Consider the following 19,938-nt stretch of genomic DNA (forward strand, 5'->3'; position numbering starts at 1 on the left):
CAGTACATCTTTTTAAATCAAATTCAAGGCCACAAAGTCAATATTTTATCTGCTTCAGATCCCACTCTACAGAATAAAGTGTCATTGCTGTATCTCAACAGCTTTGCTGCTTGCCAAAAAAAAAAAAAAAAAAAAAAAGAGTCAGTGATCTGAATGTGTGGAAGCCCTTTTTAAAATAAAGGTCTGACACAGTAAATAAATAATGCATCTATTTATTTGATTTTCAAAAAATTCCTGTTGTTAGAAAGTTACAAACAGTATATTTTTATCTATCAGTAACTAGAAAAAGGCACTATAAAATAATGAGAAATACTTGAACTGACAGTGACCTGGATATCCCAGTTGTCACCAGCGCTTCCTTTCAATAAGAAACACTTTCCAGAAAAGAGAGGAAATCTATCTGCTGTATTTGTGTACAACCAAAGGCTATAGCATCAAGGAATATTAGTGTTTACAGTGCTTAACTTCCCATTTGGAACACAGTTACATAAGACCCTACACAAAGACAGCTTGATAGCACTCTCACTGAAATTATTTTGAACCTAATCTCCAACATCAGAACCTTTTCTCAAGTTTTCTATAGCAATCACCAAGAACAGGAAAGGTCTTAAAGATCTCACTTGCAATTCAGTCATCTCTAAGGTACTGAAATAGTTCATTAAATATAGTACAATAAAAAGCTTCTAAGCAAAACAGGTAGAGTTCATTTGATTAATTTGATTTATGGCAACATCAAGAACAGTGGCTTATACAAAAGCAATTTTTTTTTAATCAAACTTTACAAAATGCCCAAAGTACAAGCAAAACTTAGTGTTATTTTCACTCAAAGTCAGAAAAGGATCTAACTCTACTAAAATTACATCAAGAGAGAAAAAAGGCCACTGCAATAAAGCTTCTTCTAGAGCTTTTCTTGTCTTTGACCTCTCACCCCAAGCAATAATTATAATGTTTTTGACTATTACAATAATGCTGCTTCACTGCCACGCCATAGTAGCAGACTGCCAAAACCTCACGCAATCTTCTCAAACAAGAGTTCAGGCCTACATTAATAACATCGATTTGGGATTTTTTTTTTTACAATGATACATCCCTTTTGGCCAACAGGTATACAAAATATTTAGGCCCCTAGTTTCACGTATAAGCATTCCCAGACCAATACCCATTTTTAATACTCACAGAACAAATTTGTCTTCTACACTAAGTTTATTCTGTTCCGTGTTTGGGGTTAATGGTTTCACTGCAAGTCTTCACAATCAAACACTAATTGCTAGGAAAAACTTTGAAGACAACTGCAGCACTACTATCTGATCTGCTTATGCTTATCATAGTCCAGCAAATGACTGAAGTTATCAAGGCAAATCACTCAAAAAATCACTGCTATATATTTCAGGCATATGAATAGAAGATCTCTTTAAAAATAAATTCTATTCATCTTGACTAAATTATTACCTGGCACACAGGGTTCTATAGAAAATTTGGGATGCCGTAAGTGCTGCAAAAAAGGTTACTTTTAACTTAAACATACTGTAGTGTTCTAATATTTTTCCTTAACATTTAGCAGCCCAAATATTTTCTGTACCAGTGTCATAGCATCTATATAACATGACTATCAGCCTTGACACTAGGTTTTTATCTCAACATCAATATCACTGCTTGATATACAATCTCTCTCTTTATTTCTACTATAAAAGCACCAGCTAGATGTTAAGATCAAGCTATGGATCAATGAGCGTCAAACACTGTCCATTCTTAGGTTATCCCTTCAAGCCAGGCTTATGATACATGTAGGACAAAATGAAGGAAAAATACTTGCTGTACCCGCTCCTTAGAGAATTATGATCTTTCAGGTTCCAAACTCATCCTCTGAGTTAGACTCTGAGGTCATATTGTAAAGATATTGTGTCTAGCAGGTGGCTCAATAGGTATCAAGGAAAAAATAGTTCAGAAATACATTTTCATTTCAGTTTCCAGGTAGAGGAACAAACATAGCCAATTTGTAAATCTTTTGTAATACTGGAGTATTTTACAGTGCATTTCTCTATACAGATTCCCAAGACTGAAAGGATATCAATATTGTAAATCACACCAGTATTTTAAAAATAATAGATAAGAGTAAGATGGCACTAGAAATAAGGCACAGGGTATTTAGCTCTGCCAACAAAATAATTCATAGTGCAACTGATAAATAAAATGACATGGCAGTAGTAAAGCTATGGCTGATAACAGTATTAATAAAGTGATCTTTGAAGATTATCTCTATGGGTTTACTCAGAAAGGTTCCACCAAACAACAAACCATCTGCAGATGTTCCCTTACTCATGCCTATATTCAGATGACTGCTACAAAAAAAGAAAAAAAAAAAGTAAAATGCATTTCCACTGTCTTTCCATACATAAATTGGATCAAGAAAATAAGGCATCCCTGGAATCAGGACATGTTTTCAAAGGTCTTGCTAGAGAAAAGGTTTCCCTAGCCCATGGGATGTGTGGATTTACCCCCTAGATAGCCTCATTGCTCTGAAGAAAAGATTTTTTTTTTAGGAAGTCTTATACTAGAGAGAAATAAATCACAGAACTAGGACAGTAACCATGACAGTAAGGTGAAAGCTTAATGGAATCTTCGGATGTCTGGTTCACACTAAAAGCGAGAAAGGAGCAAATGAATCCTTTGGTTCCCTCCAGACCATTTGGAACAGACACTTGCCCCCTCTGATTGTCTGTCCCCATGGCAGTGGCAGTCTTGAAAACAGAAGTGACTGTATTTGAGTCATTATTCATGCAATGTTTCTCTTATTAAAAGGAAAAAGGGGCAATTCAGAGGCAATGTAAACACAGATCTGCATGATGGGCATGTTTTCAGTTGTGCCCCTTCTAGCATTAAAGGGGCACCAACTCCAGTATAAACATATAATTAATGAAAGTACAAATCCAAAACTTTTCTAGATAAACTATTCAGTCATTGTCCTTCAAAGCCAAATTATAACTAATATTACAATGATCTTTTCAAGCTCACTTAAAGCATATGAAAGACTCAACTCCTGAGCACAGATCTTGTACTATCCAAACAAACATGGTTAGCTCCTCTCTAGGCATAAGAATTGCCTTGCTGTTAGGAAGACAAGCCAAGAGCTTCAGAATCCTAGCAGGCAACAGAGGATAAAAAGATACTTTATCCTATAAATTAGCATAAAGTTTATTATTACTATTGAGGGATTATAGAAATGTGTTCTGATACAAAAATTTCATTACAGTACATCCTGTTGCACCAAGAGAGGTAATTCTTTTTTTTCCTAAAAAAAAAAACAAACACAAATCAAAAACAACAAATGAAGAAATATTGTGGAAAATTATTTCTGATGACATTACTTCTAAGGAGGTTAAGAATTTAGATTTCTGAAGTAAGTAGGGCAAAACAAAAATACATAATATATGTATTTGTACTATATAAAATACAAAATAGGAGAAAATACAAATACAAACTTGGCATGTCTATGTGTGACATACCTCTGCAGTAAGCAGATACTCAAATCTATTTGCAACCTTTTCATAAAGTAAAAAAATGCAAAAAGGAACCCAGATTTGCTACCAAAAGAAAGAACAAAAAATCTGAATGGTATTCAAAACTATTAAAGCCTCCTATGACTCACTTAGCCTTTATTATATTTGCAGTTATGAAAACAGCCTGCCAGAATGGAAGGAGTGCAGGCAAGAGAAAGCAGTAAATCTGTAACAGTAATTGAGTAATATATAACTGGTTGAATAAACAGGAAAAGAAAACAAAGAGCAGCTTGATCTGAAAGGGGGAGCTTAACCTTTGATACACTAATAAATCTAACAAATACTTAAAACTCAAGCAAATGCATGTCACCTCCGCTAGGAACAAACCCTCAAATCTTTTTCAAGAACTGCTAAAAGGTTGCTCATACAGATGTTTTTCTTCCATGACTAGTAAGAAAGTTCAATCAGGGGCTCTCAAATAGAACAAAACCTGAATCTGTCCCTCTGGCCATTATCTCCCAGCCATGAAAGCAGGTATAACAGCACTGTCTTTTCAAAGCCTGCAGATGAAACACCTAGCTCCGCTCATGGCTTTTTCAGCTGCTATTCTGAACATCAATAGATGTAAGAATTGTCAATTTAACTGAGCTTTGCTGCTGCTGCTTTTCTCTCCTGTTCAAAATCATGTTTTAGAAGTAACACTGGAGGCTGGCACTGGATGGATTTAGAGGCTGGGAAAGGTAAGGAAAGAAAAGCAGAGCAACTCCGTATCACAGCAAAAAGAGGCTAATATGGACCCCTCCCTTTTCCCTCACATACACACATGCCTCCAATACAGGTACCTGGGTACAGGTACCAGGCACACTCAAAATCCCCTGGATCCATTTCTTACTGGATCCTTGCAACAGACAAGGAAGAAGGTATTTCTTCGAAGAAAACTGGCTCCCTGCATGATGGTGGTAACATGACCCATTACTTCCATTAGAAAGCCTCTGCACTTTCTGTAAAAAGGTACAGAACTTCAGCATAAAATGGAAAGTAGGAAAAAATTCTTATTTTTATAATAAGGATTACAATTATCAGCAGTCTGCTCTGGGGAACGTAAAGAACGTTTCCCATACAACTATGCTGATGAATAATTTGTTCCAACTGCTACACTTTACTCCTGTATTCACACCCACATCCTTTTCAACTTTCACTACCACAAGTTTACAGTCAGTAGACTTCACTGCTGAGTTTTTAACACGTTAACAGATGATTTAGTGCCAGTAGCCTACAGACTTCTATAAGAAGTTCAAATGACCTCTATTTCTTAAATTCTTTCTTTGTTGCTGTTAGCCAAGTGCATCTTGGCTTTGTGCAGTTATTTAGGTACTTAATCCATTTAGTCCACAAAATTGTTATAATGCTTTCCATGATAAATGAAAGTGATATACAATATCCAAGGAATACACAGAATACACAGCAAGGACTCTACTATATTAAATGCTAAAAGAATTGACTTTTACAAGTTATTACAAGCGACTAGTGGGTTTTTTTCCAAACAGATTTTAGATCAAAATCAGAAGAAAGCAAATCAAAGAAATCAGAAAAACCTTACAATCTGCATGAAATAACAGCATTCCTCAATTAAAATAATCTCAATAACCTCATTTGAGTTTCAAGGCACCAATCATCAACTAAAATATGCAAGAGCTTCTCCACCCAGAAATGTACCACTGAAATTTCAGCAGTCTGTACACCTGGATAAATTTATAGATCTTTATACACCCTCATTGTTGAGCCAGAAGTGGGATTTTAAAAAGATTTTGTATCTTTGACTAAAAGAATCACATGCTTTGTCTGAAAAAGGACAACAGACGTGAATTATTCTTTCTTCTTACAGGCCTGTATTTAAGTTCTGGCAGTTTATGTACTGCCCTACACATGAATTCTGCATTCCCTCAAAGACCAAGGACTTGTATGTTGTTGCAGGTATATAATTATTGGTAAATATTTTTCTCACAGCAAGTGTTAGGAAAAGTAAAATAACATAAGTATTACTTTGAAGCCATTCTGCTGATCATCTAAACAAGGAGAAGGAAGAATAATAGCTAAAATTGATTATACTACTACTGCTTACCTCCAACATAGCACAGGTTCTTCTTCTCCATTAATATGAGGTGAGTTTCTTTCAATAGCACATGGAGGTAGAAGGGAGGGACTGTGTGTGTGCATGGCAAGCTCACTGCTTCCTTCCGCTACTGCTGACCTCAGTAAGCCTACCTATTTATAATCCCACCACCTGACCAAACAGCCTACAGAGTACATCTAGAGATTTGTATAGCCTGTAATCCTGACATATCTACTTCAGCCAATTCAAAAGAGAGTATTAAGTAGCTTTGTTATGTCTTCTGTGGCTTTATACCATAAAAAGAATCCAATCCTGTTTTCCGCACCCCTTTTATTTTTGCAAAACAAGTTTAATGGGAATTTTTAGAATTAGGACTCATCCTTCTCTCCACGCTTTTTAGCTTTCTCCAATTCTCTGCTTGTAAGATACCAAACTAAACAGCTCAGGTGACCAAATTTTAGTGATTAGTAGAATATTCATACAGCAAAGGCAAATACCCATTTACATCCAGTTAATTTGATCATCAGTACTACCTACAAAATTACTGAAGCTTAAGATCTTTACAAATCAATTTCACAAACAAAAGCACAATACTTATGCTATCAGGAAAACAAACAACCAACTCAGCAGTGTTTAAAGTAGGATAATTTACAGAAGCCTGACCTCATAGTCAGTTAAAACCAGAAGCTGCTTAAAAGCACTTCTCAATTCAGTTACCTTTCCCAAAGTCAAACCTAATGCATACAGCCATGTGAGGACTGCATACAGCTCAGTCTGCCCAGGGAGTGGGAAGGAATGCAGTCAACAAACTCTTTGGGCAAGTGCTGTCATCAATGGCAACATCCTGAAGGTTTCTATCACTCCTAAACGTTGCTTCTAGATCTGTATCAGGCCACAAGGCGTTTCGAAGCAGGTTGAGTACTGCTTCAGTGAGAGGATAACATCTGCCTGAGTGCATGTGTGCTGAGTGAACAGCATTACCGACAGTTCCTTATCTAATCTTTCTTACCTGAGAAGTCCTGTCACCCATTCCAGACAAAACAGAAATCGAAGTCAGCTTTGCCTAAGCCTGTGTAAGGTTGAATGAAACAAACAATCGGATCAATTGACTGTGTTCAAGTCGACTGCCCTCTGCAACCAAACTTCAAAAATTAACAGAAAGAATAAAAATCCCTGAAGCAATTTCACTTGCCAGATAATCTGGGGAGGGCAATAATACAGATGCAGCCAGGCTTGCAGGACAAGACTGCCAGCAGCAAAAGTTCCGGGTACCAACGTTGGCTAAAACACCAAGCTATTGCCTATGGCAAATATGTCCTACCCAGGACAAAACATTGAGAATTTCACTTGGAGGTATTAATTACTATCTGGGTCTAAGGGCTATAGCTAGAAATATACAATTAATGCAATAATAAAATACCTGATTTTTTTAGTCCTGCTGTTATTTTGCAGTACTAAATTTTACATACTGTTTACCTAGTTAGCAATTTACTTTTTATGGCTTTCACAGATTAAGCAGTAAATTTATCACTGTTAAAAAATCATATGGTTTTCATTCAGGGAGTGACCAATGGGATTTTATATTACTGACCACAATAAGCAAGTGCCCAACGTTTCAGATAGCCTGAAAGGAAAGAAAGGTTTTCCACTTCTACAAGTATGTACCTGGCTATTTCCTCTGCATCTCACAGAGGTTACTTTTACTTTTTCCCCCACCAATATCACTCAGCATGGACTACTGGAGGTTTTTTTTTTGGTTGTGTGGTTGGAGTTTTTTAATTGTCTTGTTGTTGTCGTTTGTTTTAATTCCTAGAACACTTGTGGAAGGCAAAATGTTAAGAATTTTAAAAGATGGGGTGTGAGAAGAGCTTACACAGGGTATTAGGAAAAAAAAAACCAAACCACCATGTAAGGGAATGGAATTTAAAAGTTTGATAAGAATTTGGATTAGAATTTTAGACTGCTTCTCTTTTTTTCATAAATCATCTACTTAAATTACTCATGGCATTGCTGTGTAGCAAACACTTCTAAAAATGAAACTTCAACTGAACTGTATCAGCAACAAAAGGCAATGCATGTGAATGGACCATAAACTGAGATTTATTTTATTTCTTGTGTGTATACTTTAAAAGAAGCAAACCATCTAATTTTGCTAAATAGAATGATGCTGTAGTGCTAAATACAAAACACTTTCCAAAGAGGTCCCTGTACAGGTCATATTTTACTACAGATGTTTGATGATCTATAATCCATATAATTGTTTCCAAGACCAAAAGGATATGAAGACTTGTATATACCAGTGAGGAAAACAAAACCAAACCTTCCCAATATTCATTTTTAGATCTTTAATACCTTCAGATTCACTTGTCTGTGATTACCCCGAGCATTTACTACTTTTGCAAAGGGGAGAAACAAAAAGAAGAAAAAAACAAACAAAGAAAAAACCCAAAAACAAACAAACAAACAAAAACAAACAAAAAAACCCCCACAAACCACAACTCTAAAAGCCCAATAGGCTGTTAGACCCTAGATAATGTGTACCAATTATCTGCATATGGAAAAGCTTCTCAGAATTATATGTTTATAAAAATCCCCAATAGAGACATATCTGTGAAGCTGAGAGCTCTTTGAACCTATTGTCTCTCTTGTTATAAACAAAAGACTGTTTTTTAAAACTGAGATTTCATCTAACCCTGAAATAGTAATGATTATTTTTTTAAATAATATCCTTTAGAAACTGAAGTCTGAAAGCAGCAAGAATAGCAGGAAACCTAGATTACTAGGCTAAGAATGGGCATTCCTCCAGATAAAATTCCTGCTTTATTAAATACTCTCTCTTCAGTTGCTTTGTACCTACTGAGATGACATCTCATCTGTGATGGACCAACACAGCCAAGTCTCCAGGGACAGGCAAATAGTTTTGTTATATCAAAAAGAATTGGAGAAGAGAGCATAGACAAGAGGCTTCCAAATGGCTTGGAAGCAGACCAAGAACTTGTTTTTCTATGCAAGTCACACATCAACAAGGAAAGTTGATTTTAGATTGTATAATCACTCAACATTAAGAGGGACTTAATTATTTTACCATTAGTTAACATTTGGTTTAAGTATTTTGTGCATCATCATTAAACAATTCTGTTGTATGTTCTCTTTTCACTTACTTGGAACAGTTAAAACACAACAAATTAGTACATGTACAAAAGGTAAATCTAAGAACATAATGACATGGTCTCTCAGCTCTCATGCCCCTTATATGAAAGTCACACCTTTGACCATCCCTCTTGATTCTCTCTGAGTCTTCTTCTGTTTTATTTTATCCTTTTGGAGATGACAGAATCTATAACCATGCACTGGATTGTCATTATGGATTTATACATTGGCAAAATCGTGCTTTCTTTATCTTCTCTACTCCTTTGCTAATGTACATGGCAAATTGATTTGTATTGAGTCTATCTAAAGTGAATTTAACCTCATTTTATTATCCATTTATTTTTGTAAAATCCTTCTGCAAGTCTTCTCTTATTACTATGAATAATATTTTTTTACTGTCAGCAAAGTGCCACCTCATTATTAAGCTATTTTCTATTAGCATATAGCATGTTGAACTAAGAGTTCCAGCACAGATACCTGTGGAACTCTGAGGTGGCAGCCCCTCACCTTCATAGCAGACCATTTCCCATATCTCTGTTCTTATTTTGGGTCAAATTATTTAACCTTGCAAGGTTTACCATTTTATGCCATGTTTGTTCAGTTTCCCTAGAAGGGTGTGGGCTTTTGGTCTTTTGAAAGATGAGCACGACTATGCCAGCTGGCTTTTCCTCATATGTTTGGTCGGCAGAGCCTTTAGATTCTTTTTATATTTTTACAGCCTTAAGACATTTACGCTGTAGATACACTGCTATATCAACAAGTTCCTCATTTTATTCTAACTGTGGTTGTTCTATCAGTCTGCAGAGAAACAGATTTTGTTCTTACATTCAGCCACCAAATTTATAGTTTGCCTTGAATACTAAGGTAGCGTTTAAGAGACCTCACCAAAGCTGTCCTAGTTGTGCAAATTCAAAACAAAAAGAGTGTGCCTACTCGGAAAACATCTGTAGACAAAAGGACAAACCCATATTTTGGGTCGCCTATCGACAACATAACTTCCCTTAAACTGGTGCCTGACCCTTTCACCCCTCTACCTCAATTACAACTTTTTATCCTCACTTTCACATTATAGATCTTCTCTCTCTACACAGCACAAAAAGTAATATGCAAACATTAGCACATTTTTTTACCTTCCTGAGTCATTATTTCATCACAGCTGCTAAGGATCTGCCTCGCTATCTCAAAACTGTTGCAGTATTTTCTTCTGTGCCAATTCTCTCTTTCACCCCTGAGAGCCATTTTTATAACTTTTCCATGGGACCATCACCTTCTTCTCACCTGAGGCTCCATTACACCTACAGACATCTGACAATTAAGAATCCATAATATTTCTTGTTAAGTACATGGTAGTACATTACAACTTTCCTCATTTTTAGGGTCAAAGAAAACCACAAATCAAGGGACTTGAGAAAGTTCATGTTAATTAAGCTCTATAGAGGAACACAAGGGTTAAGAAGTGGTAAAAACCCCAGTGTCCGATGAGCAAAATGCTTCAATTCATGCTCACTAGGTCAGAGAAAGAGAGAATACTAATAGAAGTTATCCAGAAGCTTTATTCACTTAAAACCAAAAAGAAATGCAAACTGCAATAGAATTCTCAACTTCTGAGTTTTGGTGATTCAGACATACTTGAGAATATGACTTTCAGTATGACACTGAAATTAAGGGGTCAATAATCACTCAGAAATTACCATTTTGAGACGTCAGCATCTCTTCCCCCCCTTCCCCCCCAAAAAAATAGAAGTTACTAAACAAAACTGAAACTGAACAAAATACACATTACGACATGGTGATAGTACTGCCACGGGGCTAATGGTTGCCAGAAATAAAAGATAAGAAATAAGAGACAACAGAGATTGTAAACGGGGGGATTTTTTTCAAATATTTTTTGTGTCAACTTGATATAGCTAGGTAACAGATGGTATATTATGTTTTTCCTGCCTTGACACAATTTAAAAACAAGCTACAGATGGCTATAATGAAATCCTCATTAGCACACTTATATTTTCACAGTTCAGTATGGCAATAATGAAACTTTCAGGTCTGGAATTTCCTGTTGGTTAATTAGCGGTTAGGTTAATAGCCTGAGGAAGTGCACAACCCAAAAAGTTTCCTTGTTGTTTAATCATATAATTACTATATTCATATTTCTGGGAAAGCTCTCAAGACAGATTTAATGTCACAGCAAAGTTACCTTTATAACCCTCCCTGTTTGTGAAACAACAGTATTATTTTATTTAGCAGAGTGTGTAGGCAGGAAAGCCATGAACAGGCCTAATTCAGCTGCCTCTGGGAGGTTTCAGCTTGTTTTTATTTTAGAGATACCAACTTAGAGAAGTCTTCCAATACATATTACAGCAAACACATTGTACAGAAGAGCTGGGATCAACAACTACTGGTCTACAGCTACAATGCCAGTTTATAATCCTCTGCAAAAGCTTGAAATATGATATATGCTTAACAGTACACCAAGGTATCCCTAAATCTCAGATCTAGAAAGAGAACAAAAAAAATAGAATCACCACAAATCTTGTATTCAGGTTATTTCCATAAATTAAGCTGCTGCTATAATCACAAGGTGGCACAATGCCGGCTGCAAGCTGAAATATTAAACACTTTGATTACAATAGTAGTCAAAGATGTAGAGTTCAGCACTAAAACCCCGCTGGATTTCAATAGCCACAAACTAGTTACCAGCTGATGACAGGGTGCCTTCATTACTGTGCTACTTATGCTGTAAGATTAAGGCTGCAGCCCAAGCCATCCCCCCCAGCCGTGCCTTCCCTGGGTGGTGCAGCCACACCCCCACACAACCGATACCCGCGCTCGGTGCTGTGGAACAAGGAAGGCAGTAACTTGGCAGAACCAGGTCCCAAAACATTATTGAATGCTGCTGTTGAATTTTTTTCTTTTTTAACTGCCATCACCAAAAAACTACATTGAGAAAGTGTGCCACCCTTGTCACAGAGCACAGACCAATGGAAACAACCACACAGCTTTTTGAAGCGCTGGAGGTTCAAAAGAGGATAGCCACTGCCAAACCGTCCTCAAAGGAACATAATGTGGAAAACTTGAGTTGTGACTGAAGTTACACAGTCAAAAAGAGACAGTATCCAATTATTTAAAAGTTGTCATGCTAAAAATATCTTTTAAGCCCACCAAACTCACTTGTGAAAGAGAATTTGGATTCTCTAAGAATCCCATTGTTTTGATGACTATTCTGTAAGATTCTGGAGCCCTCATATTTCTTTAGATAACTATTTAGGCAACATTAAGGAGAATTGAAACTATTATTTTCCTTAACCAGCAGAAGCAGGAGCCATGCACAACAAAGACTTTCTGGAACACTAAATGTCACTATGGGATTCACCCATAGTCAAATTCATAGTCAAATACACCCAAAAAAAAAAAAGTGAAAAAAATCTCTATGTTTTTAGAGATCTGAGAATTACAGCTCCAAACTCAGTTACTTTGCTTCCTTAAATCACTCTCAGAGGCCTAGAAAGTTAATCAAAAAATGACAGACAAAATAAAACTCCCTCACTGATTTTCTTCTGGAAAATCCTATGTTTTAATTGAGAAACTTTCAGATCCAGTTTCACATACAAGTTTTCATAATTATATCCATTCCCTGACAGAACAGTCTGTACTTTGACAGATCTTCTTATGGCACTGGTGCTGTGAAAAATTTAGCTGTAGCTTTAATGAGAAGTTTAAAAAGTTTCTTGTTCTGAACATTTACACATAGTATAATGCTGCCTTTAAAATCTGTACCTCTGGTCAAGTTCAGTACCACTTGCTCTTCTCCTTACAAAACAAAAAGTTAAAAATAAGTGCAGTGTTTCAATGCTAAACAGTTTGTGAAGCAAGGACACCTTGTGTTTGCTTCATCCAGCACTCCCTCACTCCATTCTTCAGAACAGTGTATCTGGTGGTGTTCTCTTAATCTTTTGAGTTCATGTGCTTATCAGATGATAAAAAGAAAAAATAAAAATAAAGAAAAAAAGCAAACCTTCTACTACAGTTATAAACTTTGTCATGTAAGTTTCAGGTACTTCCTCAAATTGAAGTAAACACAAGACAATGGAAAAATTATACATTAATTGCACTGGGGTAAGTACTAAAATTATAATGAAAAGTCCTCCCCTTTTAATTATGATATCAAACAATTCAGAGCAGAGTTTGTTGTACAGAAGCTGAAACTGATTTACAGGAGGGCCTTCAATCCAGAGGGGTAAGAAGTCATCTGAGGAGCAAAAGCCCATAGTTGGACTTCAGACATCCAAAGATGGCATGTGGGAAGGAATATGCCTCAGATTCCCAGCTACCAGTAAGACAGGAATGAGGAAGAAATACAGTGTTCTTTCTTACTTACTATGCACACACATAAGCTAATTCAGATAAGCACATATCTTTGGAATCATTATCACAGACAACTAAACTGGGATCGTATCACATCAACTTAATATTCAGAAGTACAAGTGCTCCAGTCATACTCAGTCTCTATTACATTTGTTTTTTATCCAGCACAGAGTACGTCCATCCAAGCCACGACCAGTCACAGTTTCTCCAGGAGAATGCTGTGGGAAATGCTGGCAAAGGCTTTACTAAGGTAAACAAACTAAAGCCCAGGTAAACAACATCCACTAGGCCTTGTCATAGCAGTACACTGGGTTGGTCAAGTCTTCCACAAACCCATGCTGGCTGGGACTGATCCCCCCCACAGTGGTCCTGTATATCCTGCATGATGGCACTCCAGATAGTTGCATGGCTATACAGCTCACCACACGGTGCTATACCACTTGTGCAGACTGTCTTCTCTGTGCAATAGTACAAAATATGCCTAAAAAAATTTGTATATTAATATATCCCAAGTTCTTAAAAGCTCTTCACATAGCAGGACTGTCAGCTTGATTTTCTACCAACTCAAAAAAGATTAAAAGAAGAGGTGATACAAGCATTCAAACACTTCTATTTGTATGGACTACAAATACTGAAATTCTATCAAATTAAAACCCTTGCAGAGAAAAAAAATGAATGAAAGCAGAGGAAAGAAGAAATTCCAACAGCACAGTTTAAAGAAGTTGAGCTCTGGTGGACAAAAAATAAAAAAGGAAGACAAAAAGGAAAATATTTCCTCATGTAGTAAGAGACCTCTGATGCCATAGTAAGTTCACCGGTGTTTCTAGGAGTCTTGTCTTGATGTGCTGCTAAAAAAGCATTATATTATTGTAGTTATATACCAGTCACAGAACATTTGGTCTGCTCTACCTGATAGTATCTACTTTGAAATTTAGGAATGCAATACACCAAGTTTTTATGATTCAGTGTTTTACTTTAGCCCTGTAAACATAGCAAGCCTTCAACAGAAAGGCAAACAGTTACAGTAAGGGGCTATATCTGGCAATTTTTTTCCTATCAAACATCAAACAGTCCAAGTTAGACACAGCATATCCCAGAACTGAAGGAACAGTATGTATCAAAACTGGGGGGGGTTTGTTTGGGTTTTTAGCTCTGTTTTTCCTGTCCCGTTGTGGGCTGTTTGTAGAAACCAAAAAGCATCTTCTCATAAAGGTTCCTAAAGACAGAAAGTTTTACAGGTGAGTTCTTGTGACAATATTTTTAATTTTACTTTAAAGAAAGACATAAACAAAAGTACCTATCAGAAAGATATGGCAGAGCTTACAGCACAGTCACGAATTTCACTTTCACAACAGCGAGCAGAGATTTTCTTTGACCATGAAATGAAATGCCATCAGAAACACTAACAGGCTTTTATTCTCAGGACTGAGACTTACAAGAATTTGATACAAAGTATACAAGTTTTTAAATGTATTTTCTTAAAAAAAAAATTGCAGTCCTTTTGTGATCTAAAGTCTTGAACCTTTCGCCAGGCAAAATTTTAATATAGGAAGGACTCAAGTCAGGACCTGTGATACACAAGAATGTACATGCATGTGTACATTTCAACATTTCAATATTTTGTCTTCTGTTTTAAGAAAGAGCAATCAGAATTATCCATGACTTACATTTGAGTCATTTGAAAAATAAACTCCAAAATCTAAAGTACAATTAACTTGCTCCTTCCATTGCAATTTATAGCAGCTTGAAGAGTTTCTGCAATAACCACTTTAAATTACAGACACATTAGTTTACACATGCCCAGTACTGCAGAAGCCCGATGCCGGGTAGAAAGAGCAAACAAGTTTCCTAAATAAAGACAAGTAATCAAAACCTTCTCTGTTGCTTTCCCTCACATCCACTTCTTCTACCTTTGGTTGTTCCTACCTGGAAATCCAGACTTCTAAAAACATGTATTTAACTGCAGGTATTAAACCACTCATAACTGTTTTACAATAATAAAGTACAGTCTTTAAGCATTTTCTTTTTAAGCCTTTTGTTCATAATTTTGCTTAGATATATACTGCATTTATAATAAAAATAATACACAAAAAAGCACAACACTTCTTTTCAAAGAATGAAGACCTTCCTGCCAACACTAGAAAAGAAAATTCAATTTTTAATTCTCACTATTAAAGACTTTCCATCTTCAGTACAAGATTTTGCAACAAACAGTACAACCTACAGGTATGGACATTAAAATCAGATATGTCCACCGCTAGCTTTAAGATTCTGCAAGAACTCAGACCCCAAATTCATACACCTCTACTTACAGTTCGCACACAAAATATGTGAATTGGGAAAAAGAAGGCCAAGTATAACTTTTGTAATTATGAGACAAATGCGACTGTAAGCACCTGCTTACCAGAGAAAGCCTAGACACATTAAAAACACAACTTGATACTTACCAAGCTCTTACATTTTTCGTTTCTACCAGAGCCCTCAGTGAAGACGCTGAAGTCCAGAGGTGTCTCAATAACACATGCTGAGGCTTTGCCAGCCCAGACTTGATTTGTCCCTTAGTCACTCATCCTGCCTCTGCTCAGCAAGCAGCTCTGGGGCAGAGGCAGCAAGTGCTTGTGAGAGCGAGGGAACAGAGGCAGCACCGTCAGGCCAAGAACAGAGACACGAGCGTGGGAAGCGCCTTTTGTTAAAATAAACACTTTAGCAGCATGGTCAAAGTATTACAATAAAAACTCTTACAACACTGAAAGCACTGATTTTAAACAGTCAAAAATGTAATCAAACACTGTCCTTGGACTATGGAGTGACAGGCCAGGTTTTGGGGTTCTGGGGAGAGATGGTGGGCTGTGGCGGTACGCCCAGAAAACTGCTGTTGATGCCTGCACTGAGCTGTGATGTTACTGCTCCCACCCGGACAGAAAGGGCAAGAGAGACTGTTCTGCTTTTCCCTGACAGAATTACAGTAAGAAAATACAGATAGATAAAACCCTGCCTTTCATTCAGAGACCTTAGTTATCCTCACAGCTAAGCAGGCTGTAAGGAAGAAAACAGGTTCTCCTCTCCAAGGCATGCCAAACAGGTTCAGTGCTGAAAAGTTCCTTCCTGTGCACTTGCTTGGTGTGAAATATCCTCAACACTGTATTACTTCCCATATGTGAAAGTCAGTCTTGAACACGCAGGTACTTACCCTGCCAAGGCAAAGTACTACTACCTCAAAGCATAATGCTGCTTTTGAAAACAGTCTCTCTGACATCCTTCAGTTGAAGTCAACAAAAACGCAGATGTCTCAAATGCGAAATAGTATCAACTGTCTCCATAAGCAATGCTGTGCTTACCTAGACAATCCAACTGGAAAGGTAAACCATCTTCCTAGAAAACTGACTACCTGGAAATAAACTATTTGCACGCATAACGTCACTGGAACTGATGAGACCAATAAACACAGTCCTTCAAGTTACTGCCGAGAATTGACGTGTTTTACTTTCCAGCTCCAATGTGATATTTCCTTTTCAGTGACCAAACCAGCCATTGCTCAGTGATTTGATGTGGTAGGTGAATAAACTGGTATTGCTCAGAAATCCTTTTCCTGGTTCTCCATCTAAGCAGGTTTCAGCAGGGATAAATAACCCTGAAGTTAGGCAAAAAACTGTGCTGTACTATCCCGGTTAGACCAGGTCTGCAGCCAGGAGCACAGACATTTTACAAGTCCACAAGTAATTTTGCCTCTGGGGATGAGGCAAGAGAAACTGGTTGGTTTAATAGAAGCCATGAAAAAAGAAAGCCACAGGGTGGCACTGCAGGTAGGCTGTATTTTGAAACTACTTGGCTGCTTATTCTTTTCTGGGCACAGAGTTTATCTAATCCCATCTGCATAAAACAGGAGAGTGGTTCATTAGTTTTTCTTCAAGCATTGTACTGTCCAGCAAGAAATATCCCTAGAATATAAATCACATCATAAGAGAGACACCTACTTCAGAATTTTCAGAGTATTTTATAAATTAATGAAATGGCATTTAAGAGCATTAAGACAAAACTGCTATTGTAAAGATAGGTTAGGAATTGATACCTATTTGGGGTTTGTCAGTTCATTTTGAAACAATTTAAGAAGAAAATCTGCATAAAGCATGTGCATTTTCATACAAAAGCTAAAGAATTTCCTTCATACCGTGATTTTTTATCAGTGTTGCGATGGAAAAATCTCAGACAGTTCTCTCTTCCTCTGAAAGGAAGGACAGTATTAACCTATGGAAAGCATATGAAAAAGTCTTAACACTGCACTCAACACTATCACATTCTTTTAAAACATTTTCACTCTCGTATATAAAAGAATCATACATCATTTCATCCAAAATAGACAATTTATTACAGTAACATTTCAAAGCTAGACTTCAGAGTCTATTTAATCTGCTTTCTTGGCTGCTTTTCCCCCAAATTTCAAATCCCTACTATTTGAGTTAAAAGCAAAAACAATTGCAAGAAGAGCAATTCCTGTTCATTTAGTGAAGAAACTGATTTTCAAAGGAGATTTGGAGGTCATCCAAGATTGCAACAGTTACTTTCTACTTTATAAAACAAAAGTCCCTTCGAAGTATAAATTTGATATTTAAGTAGATTCTGAACCAACAGATAATATATGACTATGCACAACCACTTCAGTTGCCGAAGTCCTCATTCTAAGTTCTCAGTAGGAAAGTATGATCAGTAACAGTCTTCCTTTGATGTTTCTAGTAACAAATGAAAATAAACAAAAAGCTGTATTTTAGTTCAGTTGTACCATAATGTAAATTAGAACATCAATTCATCTCCTGTCATTTTTCTTACTCCAGAGGGCAAGAATTCTAAAAACCAGAAAGTTTTATTCCCTCAGACAGAAGTTCAAGAGTGGCCTGGTAATTGTTCCAATTGCCAAGTGGAACATAAGCCATTCTTTCTGCCACAAGATTGCTCCCTGTATGTTTTAAACTGTTTATATATGGAGATTATTTTGCTATTAGATAGCATGACATTAATATATTGTCAAAGAAATATGCCAATATAGCTGTGACTTTAACATTGGATAAAGTAGGTGATTATGTAATAGCATTGATTGCCAAAGCTATACAAATTTGATTTGAGTATATTATTTACCTGCTTTGTGGACTCTTACACTAAGGCACTCTATGTGCTAGTAAATGGTTTCAGAACATATGCCCAACAAATTCTAAATTAAAAAGTTAGTGACCTAGTAAGATAAACTGATTTTGGTACCAAAACCTCAGTGCCTGGTGTCAATGACGCTTAAAAATGTAATAGAAAAAATTAACAGAAAAGTAATTAAGGCACCTCCTCCTCAAAAAACACAAACAAACAAACCCACCAGCCAACTCCATCACACAAAGGAAAATACTACTGTAAAGACTTGTCTATTATTATTTCCTCTGCTTGGATTTGGAGAGCAAAGGCTTCTGCGGCAGTGTTGGCATGTAGACACTGCATAACCATACTTAGAACACTTCATACACTAACTTCCCAGTTCATCAGTTACATGAACTACAACACTGTTTGCATATAACACTCCAAGGTCATGTGCTGATGCAATTAATGGCAGTGAAGTCCATTAATTCTAAATAAAATAACTATTTAAGCAAAAAATAGACACACTAGATGCAATCTAAAAGTGCTCCAAATAAGCTTCTCTGTTCCCCTCTATTGACACCTATACCATTATCAATAGAAAGCTAAATCAAAGTGGACAAATTTGGGAAGAAGGTGCATTGCTCATCAAGGCCATAACTTGAAAAGTATTGCCTTGGAGAAAGCTGTGCGTAAGAAGATACATGGAAGTAACTAGCATGTCTTCTGTTTGAATTCTGTATTCTTCTGCTTTTTAATTTCCTTACTTAAGACAGAGAAGTGTTCATAGTTAATTTGTACATATTTTGCACAGTTTTGCAATAATGTCGCTGGACAGCACTAGGAAACTTATGCAATTAAACTGTTAATTTTGCTAAATGTATTTCTAAAAATCAAATTGCTAATCATAACTTTGAAACTAGCCAATGCTAGCTCTCACAGTTTGTCATTAGTACTGGAACGGCATTTGGTCTACAATATGCCATTACAGAATTTTCAGTTGAAGATGGGAGGTCACACACACACAACATCTCCAAGGGAAAAAAAAAATAAAAAATCAAATACTAAAATTTTAATGAATAAAATCAAATACCAAACAAACTATTCTGCCAATCCTAGTCCTATCTCACCCAATGTAGAACAAACAAACAAAACAAACAAATATAATCTATGTTTTCACATCTCAGGTATCTGAAAACTTCACATCTATTTATTTATGCAGATGACTAAATAGTTCCTTCATTTTTCAAATATCTTTGAACAGAAGTATTTGTTCAAGAACATAAAAGACAGAAATTAAATGGCTGCATAGCTTTTGTCACTGCAATTCAAAACATTTATGTCCAATTCCTAACAACCACAGTATCACACAATTTTACACTCTTCCTCAAACTGCAATCAACATTTAGCCCAAATTTCTGCACAACCCACAGGAATTCAGATATAAGAAATTTTAAAAAGTAAAACAAAACCCTGCACACAGCTATTCTTAGCCAGCACTGTGAGGCACATCCTTACATTCCCATGGAAAGTGAACAGCACAAGGAGCATGGCTGCATGTTCCCTTGAGGCCAGGCACAACAGAACTGTTGGACAAAGAACAAGTTCTGGTCCCCACCACTAACACATACACACAGATCATGGGAACTTATTTTCTCTGGGTCACTTGGCTACACAGCTGTGTATGTGTAATTTGTTTTT

At 36.5% G+C, this 19,938-nt stretch overlaps 1 protein-coding gene across 10 annotated transcripts in view; it reads right to left on the bottom strand.

The window, feature by feature from the left end:
- Positions 1-19,938, bottom strand: part of COBLL1 (cordon-bleu WH2 repeat protein like 1) — a 77,433-nt gene that overhangs the window by 38,896 nt on the left and 18,599 nt on the right. The window contains exon 1 of one of the 10 annotated variants that reach the window (XM_027733647.2): positions 15,570-15,670. The exons of the other annotated variants lie outside the window; for them this stretch is intronic. The gene's annotated coding sequence lies outside the window, so the exon portion shown is untranslated. Of the gene's footprint in view, positions 1-15,569; positions 15,671-19,938 lie in introns of those variants that run through there. 10 annotated transcript variants of the gene reach the window in all.

Source organism: Pipra filicauda, unplaced genomic scaffold (genome assembly GCF_003945595.2).
Source record: "Pipra filicauda isolate LSUMZ 115617 unplaced genomic scaffold, ASM394559v2 scaffold253_size2546935_pilon, whole genome shotgun sequence".
Classification (NCBI taxonomy): Eukaryota; Metazoa; Chordata; class Aves; order Passeriformes; family Pipridae; genus Pipra; species Pipra filicauda.